The sequence below is a fragment of the Homalodisca vitripennis genome, chromosome 2 (assembly GCF_021130785.1).
Source record: "Homalodisca vitripennis isolate AUS2020 chromosome 2, UT_GWSS_2.1, whole genome shotgun sequence".
Lineage (NCBI taxonomy): Eukaryota > Metazoa > Arthropoda > Insecta > Hemiptera > Cicadellidae > Homalodisca > Homalodisca vitripennis.
In genome coordinates this window covers 176,483,474-176,497,819 of record NC_060208.1, presented here as the reverse complement: position 1 = coordinate 176,497,819, position 14,346 = coordinate 176,483,474, and the positions used below count along the sequence as shown (strand labels likewise).

The following is a 14,346-nucleotide window of genomic DNA, read 5'->3' as shown; positions in this document are numbered from 1 at the left end:
ACATAAACTATATTCTGTGTTTCAAGGCAATAGTTGAAGTATTGATACAGTATAAGATTATACACAAGGCGGTAAGTAACTGGTAGATGCGTAATAACCATGAAATGTGTAAATCATATTGAAAACAACATAAACTATATTCTGTGTTTCAAGGCAATAGTTGAAGTATTGATACAGTATAAGATTATACACAAGGCGGTAAGTAACTGGTAGATGCGTAATAACCATGAAATGTGTAAATCATATTGAAAACAACATAAACTATATTCTGTGTTTCAAGGCAATAGTTGAAGTATTGATACAGTATAAGATTATACACAAGGCGGTAAGTAACTGGTAGATGCGTAATAACCATGAAATGTGTAAATCATATTGAAAACAACATAAACTATATTCTGTGTTTCAAGGCAATAGTTGAAGTATTGATACAGTATAAGATTATACACAAGGCGGTAAGTAACTGGTAGATGCGTAATAACCATGAAATGTGTAAATCATATTGAAAACAACATAAACTATATTCTGTGTTTCAAGGCAATAGTTGAAGTATTGATACAGTATAAGATTATACACAAGGCGGTAAGTAAACTGGTAGATGCGTAATAACCATGAAATGTGTAAATCATATTGAAAACAACATAAACTATATTCTGTGTTTCAAGGCAATAGTTGAAGTATTGATACAGTATAAGATTATACACAAGGCGGTAAGTAACTGGTAGATGCGTAATAACCATGAAATGTGTAAATCATATTGAAAACAACATAAACTATATTCTGTGTTTCAAGGCAATAGTTGAAGTATTGATACAGTATAAGATTATACACAAGGCGGTAAGTAACTGGTAGATGCGTAATAACCATGAAATGTGTAAATCATATTGAAAACAACATAAACTATATTCTGTGTTTCAAGGCAATAGTTGAAGTATTGATACAGTATAAGATTATACACAAGGCGGTAAGTAACTGGTAGATGCGTAATAACCATGAAATGTGTAAATCATATTGAAAACAACATAAACTATATTCTGTGTTTCAAGGCAATAGTTGAAGTATTGATACAGTATAAGATTATACACAAGGCGGTAAGTAACTAGGGTATTGTACAGCACGTGACGGGGTCGCTTGTTAGGACCGGCTTACCGGGTTCAGTATAACAAGGATCTTGAGAAGAGAGTATTGGAATCCTTACTCCCTTCTCTCTAGTGACGGTGACCTTGAATTAGGTTGTATTGTTTTATTATAATGATCTTTTAAAAAACTTGATCAAATAAAAATGCAATTAATAAATATTTCTGTTAACGTGGTATAGTAAGGTATGGCAATCCACTCCATTTAAGGTTAGGACATACAGAGTGTTCAGTAAACGTGTTCTAAGGATTTTGTTAATATTTTATTTTCAAAAATAATTAAATCAACAATAAATTAATAATAATTAATAATATTAAATTATATGATTTCTTTATAAAAAAACACATACGGACAGTTTGACGGAAAACTAAAGATTCTAGGACATACCTTGAACTTTTTTGCTCATTTTTATGTGTAGAACATAATCCCAAAGTTGGAACACTTTTACTGAACACCCTATATAATCTTCCTAAAGAAACTTACACCTTCTCTTTAGAGTGTTACACATATTATGGTTTAAAACATAAACTACAAAGTTCTCATTTAGACACCGTCTCTAAAAGCATAAATTGGAAAAAAACTTGGATTGTTGAAAAACGAGTTGTAGGTGTTTAAAAGCCTTAAAATTAAGCTTACGGAACAAACGGGCGTTAAAACGACATCCACACACGGAAACTGACTGGCACGTACGCAGTAATGTAATATTTTCAAAGGAATACTTATTTTCCATTATATCCTATAATTATTCATGATAACAAAAACTATTAAAAATTAAAATTACCATTATGATCTCTTATGAGCCATATACATACGCTGAAGACTCATAGGAGTTTTTCACGTTTACATCACACATCGCGAGAACTACGCGACATCACTCACGTGAACTCAACACTTTGTCAATATCGAGTACAGTGGTTTGAAATATGGATTAAAACTTTATGACTTTTCCTTACAATGATAAATGCAGTGGTGCTTGATCATATTTATGTTTTACACACACGAGAGGCTAACAGCCTTGTGCAGTGTGGAGGGCGGCACCAATCCTTACAGTTGGAACCGCAACGGGTCTCTAGTTATTTATAATACTACTTATGCTGTCAGGTCAAGGATCGTGGAGGTAAACATTGTTGGAGTTTTCTTGCACCCCACGTTAATTATTTTTAACAGTGAAGATAATAACCCGAAACCAGCCAACGCCGCACCGTTCATGGAAAACAAATGGAACACGTGTTCTTGTCGAGAATAGACTTGTCCTGTTATCGGTTAACAGCGTTAGGAGATATAATCGATCACTTACTTTACTATACTAAAAAATTACTTCATACTTATTTGTCTGCAACAATTGTTACTGCTCTTTTTAAACGAGATATTTTTGGGGGGGGGGGGGGTGGGGGGGGGGGGGGGTGGGGGGGGGGGGGGGTGGGGGGGGGGGGGGGTGGGGGGGGGGGGGGGTGGGGGGGGGGGGGGGTGGGGATTTATCTCCTGAAAGTGTTCATCATGATTGGGATCAATTCAACCGTTTTATGAGCAGTAAGTAAATATTGTCGTTACTTATTAAATGACCCCTCGTATCTATGTTTGGGTCAGTTTTAGTTCATATTTGATACTGTGAAGTCTAACAATGGAATTGCACACTTATCTTGTGTATGCGCAAATGGCATATCAAGATTAGAAACTAGAATTGGCTTATTTACTTAAAGTTAATGCATAATGTAAAGGTTAAGAACCTATTTTCAATGTGATAATCATCACATCACGAGATCGGGACGGGAGTTTGTAGAATCTCGTAAATGTAAGCATTGTTCAAATTAAATATTGTTTTAATACTTTATGAGACGTAGCGAAGATGAGAAAATAAATGTAGGATAGAGGGTAAAAGTGGAAGCCAAGTGAGGGTTTATTAAGATTTCGGAAATTAAAAATAGTTTGGCAACCTTATAAACACAGGCCTTTAAAATATATGTACTGATGATTGTAAGTAGACAAAATTTTGTACAATCATCAAGTAGGGTGAAAATAAACTTTCGGCATTCGTTAGTTACATATCACTGATACTTATGTGAAATAAAATTCCGATGAGAATAACATCCCACGTGTGTGTAACCTGTTTTGTGTACTGTATTTTTTCTTGATTTTTTTCGGGAATGGGCTTGTTTATTAAATATTCTTTTAGATTACTATAAATCAACAATAATATTTAAAATTGAAAAAAAAAATTAATTAAGTCTACTACTGTAGTTAGCGTTGATTAAAAACATTACGTCGATTTCCTTCATTCCAGTATGACTGGCTCGTAGTTATATTTGATGACGTTGTCCATGTAACTATCACAGCGCGGTGCCTCCTTACAAAGGCACGTTTACGTCACGATGCAAGAACTTCCACTGTTTAATTCTCTTATTTGTAACAAATTGAACGTCGCAGTAATGAATGTTTATGGCAAGTGATATTGTTGATTTACAAGGGTACAGTAAAGTATCGCCTTCTTAGCTCGTAACTCATCTCCCATAATGTTTGTTTTCACTGTGTAATTCTCTTACTTGTTTCATTCGGGGTCGAAGTTATTTATTCTGCTATTAGATCAACTGCAGCCTATTAATGGAAAAACATAGATACAGTAGCCCGTCGCAGTTTATAGTAAAACATGAAAAATAATTAATAAGTAGGCTACAGTATTTACATATATTTTATTTTATTATCATCTTCGTGTCACTCACTTATTGTTGTTTATTCATGAACTTATCATTTTAAGGTTATCGACTTTTTTTATCAAGAAGTACCTGACATAATTAGTAAGTATACAAAATAAAAAAAAAAATCCATTTATGTTCTATTATATGTTTTAAGAATAAACCACACTACTTATATTGATAGTTTGTATATTTATTTGCGCATAATTTAATTTTTTAAATCCTGTACTTTAATGCTTATTATTCTTAAATTATGGTCTATAATACAGTATTTTCTTATTTCATAATAATTTAGACAAGGATTCAGGACTTTTATATGCTCCAAAGTGTTTTACACTATATGTAAACTATGCTTAGTAACGTTGCTTCTCTTGTTAGAATACAAATGTAAAACAGCGTATAAACTAAGCTTGGCAACGTTGCTTCTTGTTAGAATACAACTGTAATACAGATATGTAAACTAAGCTTCGCAACGTTGCTTCTTGTTAGAATACAAATGTAATACAGCGTATAAACTAAGATTCGCATCGTCTTTGCTTGTGAAAATACAACTGTAATACAACGAGTAAACTAAGATTCGCATCGTCGTTGCTTGTTAGAATACAACTGTAATACAGCGAGCTGAGTCCGTTGTCGAGCGTTTCGTATAAATTCACAAGGGTTACGATGGAAATGGGAGCAATTAGAGCTTCCCCAATCCGTGCAGCAGGAGCAGGAGCTGGTACGCGGCCCGACCCAGCGAAACAGACAAAAGGGAATGACTTGGCTGCAGCTGAGCGGAAGTTAAAGAGATCTGTTCAGGATCCTCCTTATTCTGCAGAGTGAAAATTAGGGGTCGGTTTGTGTTGGGGATTAATTCGTAAAGACCGCGCCGAGCGAGACGTTGATTCATTGTTTAACTAACCGTATATTGTTTCAGAGAGTTTCTTGGGAGTTTCGTTTCATTTTAATTCGAATAAGTTTCTTTATTGGCTGTTTACATTTGGTGGAACCCCGCTACTATACGCAATGTCGTATATTCTTATTATCAGTATTTGTAAAATAAATTCCTTAATTATGTATGAATGTTAAGTACTATGCATGATAAGGAAGAGAATCGGTTCAGTACAGATGCAAAGTAATGAGGTCTGTGATAGGAATTATCCCCTGCTACTATATATCTTGAACTATGCCTAAGGCATGTACCATGTGATTGTGGGTTCTACGTTTTGTTGACTTTCAGACAGTACCTTTCCTCGGGAGCAATTCGCCCCTTACGTAACCAGCATTTACCTAGTCTCCTAGTTGGTGTTGTAATGTTTTGCTAGATATGGAGCTACAGAAATCGCAAGTGAACTGTTGTTTTTAGATGTTGGCGTGTTTTGTGTGTCACAATAAATACGTCACCACCGACGATGTCAACTAAAAACATCGAATATACGATAGTTTTTAAACCGAATGAAAAGAAAAGGTGTCAGGAAGGTGCACTGACAATGCTTTTAAGTTCAAATCAACCAATTGGTTGAAGTATCTAATTTCGGTCTCGGCGTTAACTGTCCCATAATTTTTTTCTGTGGACTCCTGGGCCACGGGTACTATACTGGTAAAGAAGCTAAGGTTTCTTAGTTTATTGACATCGACTCAATGTATAAGATTTAAAATATATACAATATGACACTGTTATCAAGCTGTTATTAATAATCCGGCCAGTTTCTAAAACTCTGGCATCTATCCCAATTGTCCTAGCTTCCCTGTAAAAGTGTGAGTAATTTGTTTTTATATTTTAATGGTATTTAAGTGTTATATTTATTGTTTCAGGTATTGTTCGTAGTTTACAAAGAAACTGAGATGTGTCAGGTATACTTAAGATATAACCTATCTTAATATTTATAGTTTGTGGAACTTCTCTGATTAATATCTTTGGGATTAAGTTTGGTACCTATAGATAGCGTACTTACATATAGATAAATGGTGAACTGTAACATTAAAGTAATATGATATTAATATTTTTAAAATACAGCAATAATGCTAAGAATACCTGATATTTTTCAAGATTTCTGTGGAACATGTCTAATAGAGAACAATAACATAGACAAGGTTTAAGCTGAAGTGATAACTAATCTTTTTTTAAGTTGTTCCCTTCTGGTCACCACCACCTGATTGCAGTCCCACTGAGAATGGAGGGTGCCGCGGGAAGGGCTGGTATCGAAATCACTGAGCCGCACGAAACTGGAGATAACAATCATATCACCCATTGCTTTCCGCGGTAGCTGGTCCTTTAACGCCCCCGCTTGTATGGGGCTAGAGCGGACCAAATTGTTTACCAGGTGATCGCTTTGTTTTGCTTGATTGGTGTTCTATGTAGACCTGATCGTGTTTTTTTTTTTACACTTTGTATGAAAATTGTGCCTGGCCGACCGTTTATCATAATTGGCCATTTTCGTGAGGCATTAACAAATTTTATTTCGCTACGCCAAAGCAGTGTTTCGACATATTATATCATAATCTACATTAGCAAATTTTATTTTATTTATATCTGAACCATGAACACTATACCTAGTAATATCTCGTATCCTTGTAACATACATACTCCTGTACTGTCGGCATTTGGTATGTTAATATGAGGTTTTTTTTAGAGAAGTCTCTTTCTACAGTGTAGTGTGCACACATTTGCGTGTTGTTTTAAATTCTGTGTGGCTCAGCAGAAAATTCATGTGCGTACCCGGGAAATGATCACAAAACCCTTCCCCACTCTTCCCTCCCGTACCATGTTCAAACAGAATGTAATTGGTGGTGTCAACAACGCCCGCTTTGTTATGGTGATGAACTATCGCGAGTTCATGCACGTTCTCTAGCTCGCCCAGTTAATGTTTGAGGAATTGATTTCATGTTTCGCTGGCATATTTTTTTAGCCAACTTAGAATAGTTATAAGTAGTTCAGTATTCGTACTTCAGTGGTTGTACCAATCCTTTTCATCCGAGTGAATTATATTGTCTATAATTTGTATGGTTTTATCTTCAAGCTTGACTTAAAAACAGTGTTATTGAATTTTATTGTTGTTTTAACAATTAATAATATGGTGTAGAGTTTAAATGACATCGTTTTTGTAACGTTTATTATACACAATAAACGTACACCGCATACGTAAGCTTTGAATATTTAGACCTTTTTAAATGCTAGATTAAATAAATGCAACATTTATTTGTTTCATTAATTTAACCCTTAATAATATTTATGTGCTTTAAGTATTATAGATAGTTAAATTCCAAGTTATATTAATGTATTAACTGATCAAAAATAAATTCTAAATGGATTTGAAATGGTTTTTTTACGTTTTTTTGTATCGTGTAAAATTCAGTAATTTAAAAGTGTAAGATTGAAAACATGACATATTTTTGTGTATTATCAAATATTGCGTTACAAATATGTTCCGAAATTATTTCAGTATTAGCATAAATAAAATTTTTCACTGTATATAATAGTAAATTAGATTTATAATTTGTAAGTGTAATTATTTTACATTGTTGCACAGTACAGAGCATTAATTAATTCACACCCAGATCATGAATAATAAGTAAGAGTAGAAAGGAATTTCTTAGTTGATTATTGCGAATATAAAAAAAATTTTTTGATGCAAAAGTATAGGTGGCCCATGAGGGGATCGAACCCGCCGACCTTCGCGTTATTAGCACGACGCTCTAACCAACTGAGCTAATGGGCCAGTTGTGCTCCCGAGCTCTACAGCTTTACTTCAGTGGATTGGTTATATCCTTGTAAATTTATTATGTGTCTTTGCAAAAGACTAGTGAAGTGAATGTTAATACAGTATGTTTATTTATTATTAAATCGTAGCAAATCTGTTCTTTCTCCTTTAAGGGAAATAAAAAAAAATAGGGTTCAATCGTCTATAAAACTGTTGTCCAAATTTCAAACGCAGTGTCGCATACCATCATCCATCACACTGTTCTTAGATTCTTAAAGGAAGCTTTTTTGTTTTGGTTTGGCTGTAATTTGCTATAGTAATAATGCTATGGAACTTGATACGGCCAATCAGATAAGAAATATAAATAATTTGAGAAATGTGAAAATTTGTAGCCTACTGTACATCAATGCGGTTTAGTGGTATGTTTAGTATTTTTATGAAGTAAAGGTGTCAGATTTTGTTTATCCGTAACTTCTATCAACAATCGTAGGATAGGTAACGGCCATGTCACGTGTCGCGTAACAGCTGGCGTTGTTAAAGTTGCACGCAACATTTCTAATCTACAACTCATTCATTCTTGAAATGTCCTACGGGCGTATAATACAAGCGGGCTATCTTACAGAAAAAAGATTTACACGAAAATTAAGTTCAACGATATTTTATGGTTGGACATGCTCACACATTCTTGTCTGTGAAGAAAAAGTTTCATAGAACATGTCTACGGAAGAAATGGTTCTCAGGTATCATAGCATGTTTCGAATAGTGAGGATAGTTGCATCGCAAGAGTGCGGTTAAAAAAATCAAAATCTTGTCACCGACCTTTTAACATTTGGACTTTCAACATTAATTTTATCACTCCCTGAATAAAATATGTCTTTTGTTCACATATCATTATGCACGCAGTTTGTTTACAAATTTATTTATTCCTGTTTTTAGTTTCTCGTTGCCACCATGGTTATCCATAAATACCAATGCCATGTCACCCTGCAATATTACCTGACTCAGCTAAATTCCAAAGAGTGACTTGCACCGTCATGGCACTTAGTGTTCCTCATATAGAATTGAAGCTTGATGCCAATTTCGTGCCTTTTGGTCATTTTGCTTTTCGATATATTGTGTGGGCAGACCGACAGAAGTGATTTTCAGCCTCCAGTTCGTTGCGAAACTTGGCGCGAAAACTCGGCCAATTAATTAGTTTCCACCTGCATAACATAAACAGTGTTTCCATTTTGAAGTATGACATGTAAATCTACATGTGCACAAAGAGTATATATATTATATATATTATATATATATATATATATATATATATATATATATATTAATATATATATATACAGGGTGTTCTGAAAAAAGGTGCCCATAAGTCAGGGCGTGATTCCTCACATCAAAATAAGAAAAAAAAGGTCTAATTAACATAGGTCCGAAAATGCTTATTACCAAGTTATACAGGGTGAAAGATTTCGTCTGAATTTCAGTTCCCCTGCTGCAACAAAGCCCTACGGGTATTTGTTGGCTGTTAATTAAGATGTACAATTTAGCGTTACTTTATGTAAAATGAACTGAAAAATTGAATAAAACCGTTTCCAGGACGACCTGTAGCTACAGTAATTTTTAAGATATGTGACGAAATACGCGAAACTTGGTCCCGAGAAACAAGTTACATTTAGGTTTGAAGCAGATTTACTATGTTAAATGTACAATAAACACAAAATATTTTTTCACGGTACTTGTAGAAAATTTAATTTCGAAGAGAAATATGTAAAATAAGTCTATAATAGACAAAACGCAAACTTTAAAAAATAATCCTTAATTACATACAAAACGCATGAAAAATAGACAAAATCTGTTAAGCTCTCTACAAATGTAATATTGAAATTAAAACAGCTGTTTTTATTAAAACAAATTAATGAGTTACTATTATTTTTTATCAAGTAAATATTTTTAACAATCATACATTATCATACATAAAAAAGTTATCTGAATTATTATTCAACAAAAAAGTTACACTTGTCCTAAAAAACTAACCACGTCACAGTAGATGTTCAAAATGTTTCCCCTCATTCAAAATACAAGCATCCAGCCGTCTTCTCATAGACTGCCGAACTCTTTCGAAGATCCCAGGTGTCTTCACGTATCCTTTGAATCCCGTTAACAATCCTTATTCGCAACTCTTCTATGGTATCCACAGGCGAGTCGTAGACAAGCGTCTTTAAATGTCCCCATAAGAAAAAGTCTAGAGGATTGAGGTCAGGTGACCTTGCAGGCCATGCTACTGGGGCTCCTCGACCAATCCATCTGTTTGGATATGCTTCATTTAAAAATTCTCTTACTTGTAATGTGTAATGAGCTGGAGCTTCATCCTGCATGAACCACATGTTTGTTGCGTGTGTATAGTGGCACATCTTCGAGTAACTCATTCAGATTAGTCGTCAAGAAATGTAAATAATTTTCACCATTGAGCGTATCAGGTAAAAAACTAATAAAAATTTTATCACCCAGAATAGCAGCCCATACGTTTATAGAAAACTGATATTGGTGACGGTTCTCTAAAATAGCACGTGGATTTTCAATTGCCCACATGTGAGTATTGTGGGTGTTAAGAATAGCCATTCTTGAAAATTTTGCTTCATCAGTAAAGATAATGTAATTTAAAAAATGTGGATTTCTTCACCTTTGGATAAGCCATTGGCATAGCTGAACACGAGGAAAGTAATCTCGAGGCAAAAGAGCCTGGACCCTTTGATAGTGATAAGAATGCACTTGCTGCTCGTGTAAAATCTTCCAGACAATTGAATTACTAAACACCGAAATCCAAGGCTAGTTCTCTAGTACTTCTTCCCAGGATGATTCTCTATTTCGTCCAACACGCCCTCCTCCAATTCAGCTGTACACGTTGTACGTGGCCGTCCTGATCTACCAACTTTTCCAGATTTAAAGGTTCCCGTCTCGCTTAGCCTTCTATGAATGGAAGAAAACATTTTATGAGTCGGTAACTGTCTATGAGGAAAATGTTCCTGATAGAGTCGTCTAGCCTGACGACTGTTGCAATGTGCAAGACCGAACATTAAATGCATGTCTGCCATTTCACCATTAGTGTACATAATATTCATATTACCTGCCATGATGAATAAGATATTATTAGCTATCAAAAATTAACTTCAACGGCACTCGCACTAACTTGTATTAAAGTACAGATCAACACACCGCACTTAATGAGCAATGGAAAAATAGCTGCTTGTAATGTTTTATTTAAATTATTATAAACAATGTTACATTGTTAAAACATATGTTTTAAATAGAAATTATTTTGTTTCTCAAATCAAATATTTTAATAAAACAGCTGTTTTAATTTCAATATTACATTTGTAGAGAGCTTAACAGATTTTGTCTATTTTTCATGCGTTTTGTATGTAATTAAGGATTATTTTTTAAAGTTTGCGTTTGTCTATTATAGACTTATTTTACATATTTCTCTTCGAAATTAAATTTTCTACAAGTACCGTGAAAAAATATTTTGTGTTTATTGTACATTTAACATAGTAAATCTGCTTCAAACCTAAATGTAACTTGTTTCTCGGGACCAAGTTTCGCGTTATTTCGTCACATATCTTAAAAATTACTGTAGCTACAGGTCTGGAAACGGTTTTATTCAATTTTTCAGTTCATTTTACATAAAGTACGCTAAATTGTACATCTTAATTAACAGCCAACAAATACCCGAAGCTTCGTTGCAAACAGGGGAACTGAAATTCAGACGAAATCTTTCACCCTGTATAACTTGGTAAACTAAGCATTTTCGGACCTATGTTAATTAGACCTTTTTTTCTTATTTTGATGTGAGGAATCACGCCCTGACTTATGGGCACCTTTTTTCAGAACACCCTGTATATACAGGGTGATTCATGAAGTTCTCCCCCCACTTCTACAGCACATTGTACTAGTAAAAAATAATGAAAAAATGTTATATAAACATAGGTCCGAAAACGCTTCGTTAGCGAGTTACAGCTAGCGAAAAGATTTCGCCTGAATTCCTGGGTAAAGAGTAAAATAAAGCCATACTGAACTTTTGGAAAGGTTAATTAAGTAAGAAATATCGTGGATTCTTATGTATTTTTACCTGATAAAGCTAATAAAATAGGTTTCAGAACTGTACCTGTAGTAGTTTTTGAGGGATTCAGGGTTTAAATGCAAAAAAATGGGGCACGAAACAATATTTTTTAAGTTTGATGTACAATTACTTTGTTAAATTGGTAATAAAATACATAAAATCAACAAACATTAATGGATAGAGGAATTCTAATTTCTTGATGATAAAATTGATATAATCAAAGGTCCTAAAAATTAAAACAGTAAATAAGTTACCAAAAAAATCGAGGTTTATTTCAGTTATATAATACATCATAAGAGCTGTGGCGGCAACTGTTCAGGAAAATTGTATTTGTTCCTATAATGATAGAGATAAATTGAGAAAAACAAAGATTTAAACTGTTAAATTAAATTTTGCTTGTAAATAAAAATAATTCAATGTTTTATTACGTTGGTATTTTTTTTTAATAAAAAATTTTTACCACTCAAACAAATGTTTCGAAAATAAAATTTGATCGCAAAACATTTTCCCATTTATTTGTTTACATTAATCATGCGAAATGGCCAGATTATTTTTTGTTTTTTTATTAAATTTCCTAAGTTGGTTAACCGCACTGGAATAAAAAACAGCTGATCAACAATTTCGGTATTTCGTGTAACTGTTTTATCGTGTAGAACTGTGTAATTAGTGGTGTTTTGTGCCAAAGCTACAGCAGGAGATAATCGGGTTCTCGTGAATCGTGTTATTAAATGGCAAATTTGTTTCTGTGAGTTATAATTCGATTTGTATTATTTCAGCGAAAAAATGCCTTACTTATTTACATCAGAGGAAAAAAATAAAAAATACGGCTGATAATGGTTTTTTTATTTTGGGGTTTAACTGTTAATGGTAATGGCTAGAAAGCTGGGCTGTAGCAATGAATATGAACTACGTTTACCCTACAAAATAGGGAGGATTTCCAGATACCAAAACAATTTCAAGGAACTTTTCGTACTCTTCGGGAAAACAGGATCCACTTACCAAAGTACTAGACACCAAATTATGAACGAGTCTGTTCCAACCTTGATGACTGATTATTGTTTATTAATTGCTGGTTCAATACCGCAGTCCGAGGTTGGTAAAGTACAGCGACACGGTTCTTATTTTATTTCTAGGCGGAGTAAAGAGTTTCGCAGTCAACGGTGTGGTTGAGGTTCACTACTTAATCGTAAACAAGAATTTTTTAAATTTCCGTTTCATAAACAAAAGGTTCAACCATCTACAAGTGGGCTAGGGGGATTTGGGTCCCGCTTCGCTTGGAGGTTTTTGGCAACTTTTTGAATATTAATAATCAACTCTTACAAGGCGTAAATTTTTGTTTAACGGTGATGAGGCCCACAAATTCACTCACGGGATGGTTTGTCAATAAACTTGCTAACAATGAACACTTCATGGGCAGAAAGCAAAATCCACAATGAGATAGTGGAACAAAGAACTTTCAAACTACCGATTTAGCGTACAATCGTCTGGTGTGGGCCTTTTGCAACAATCGGCCCTGATTTGGACCTGTTCATATTACCTGGACGCGCCTAAATGCTGAGTTCTATTTGAATTATCTTTCAAGAAGAGTTGCCGCAGCTCTTGATGTATTTATACTGAATAAACTCGTATATTTTTGGTACTTATTTCTGTTGTTATTTTTAGACTTTTGATTATATCAATTTTCTCAGAATTACAATTCTACTACAAATAATGTTTGTTTAATTTTAATGTATTTTATTACGCAATTTTAAAACAAAGTTTATTGTACATCCAAACTTAAAAAAATACAAAAAACAAAAATACATGTTTCTGGTAGCCCCGAATTTTTTGGCATTTTAAAAACCCTGTGATCCCTCAAAAAACTACTACAGGTTACAGTTCTGAAAACCTATTTAATATTAGCTTTTATATCAGGTAAAAATACATAAGAATCCCCACGATATTTCTTACTTAATTAGAACCTTTTCCAAAAGTTCAGTATGGCTTATAGTATTTACTCTTTTATCCCAGGAATTCAGGTCGAAATCTTTCGCTAAGCTGTTAAACTCGCGATAACCGACAGCGTTTTTCGCGGACCAATGTTTATTATAACATATTTTCAATTATTTTTTACTAGTTTACAATGTGGCTGTATTAGATAAAGTGGGGGGCAGAACTTCATGAATCACCCTGTATATATTATAATATGTGTCATGACAAGTAGATATGAATATGCCCGGTTCTAGGACCACCTTTTGGGAACAGTCAGAAAATCAATGTAAAATACTGTCCATTGAACCATAAACAAATCTGGAAATCACGAATGTTAAATAACCGAATCTATAGCTGTTTTACTGTTTCATTGTAGGCTTCTAATTTCTAAGCTGTTTTAATGAAAAAATCCAGAAATCTTCGAAATCTTTATTCCACGAAGTTAATTGTAACACAATCTTTATCTTTTAGTTAAAAGATTTTTCTATAATAAATAGAACAATCTGAAAACATTTGACCAGAAATTGTGCTGATTTGTGTCAAAAATCACTACTTCTCAAAATTTAATTTTACAAATTTTTGCTCTTTAAATAGAACAATCTGAAAACATTTGGACCAGAAATTGTGCTGATTTGTGTCAAAAATCACTACTTTCTCAAAATTTAATTTTACAAATTTTTGCTCTTTAAATAGAACAATCTGAAAACATTTGACCAGAAATTGTGCTGATTTTGTGTCAAAAATCACTACTTCTCAA

The 14,346-nt window shown here is 33.7% G+C and overlaps 1 non-coding gene across 1 annotated transcript; it reads right to left on the bottom strand.

The window, feature by feature from the left end:
* Nucleotides 1–7,450: 7,450 nt before the first annotated feature.
* Nucleotides 7,451–7,525, bottom strand: Trnai-aau. Its single transcript has one exon. It is a non-coding gene; the product is annotated as a tRNA-Ile (tRNA).
* Between the last annotated feature and the right edge of the window lie 6,821 nt (nucleotides 7,526–14,346).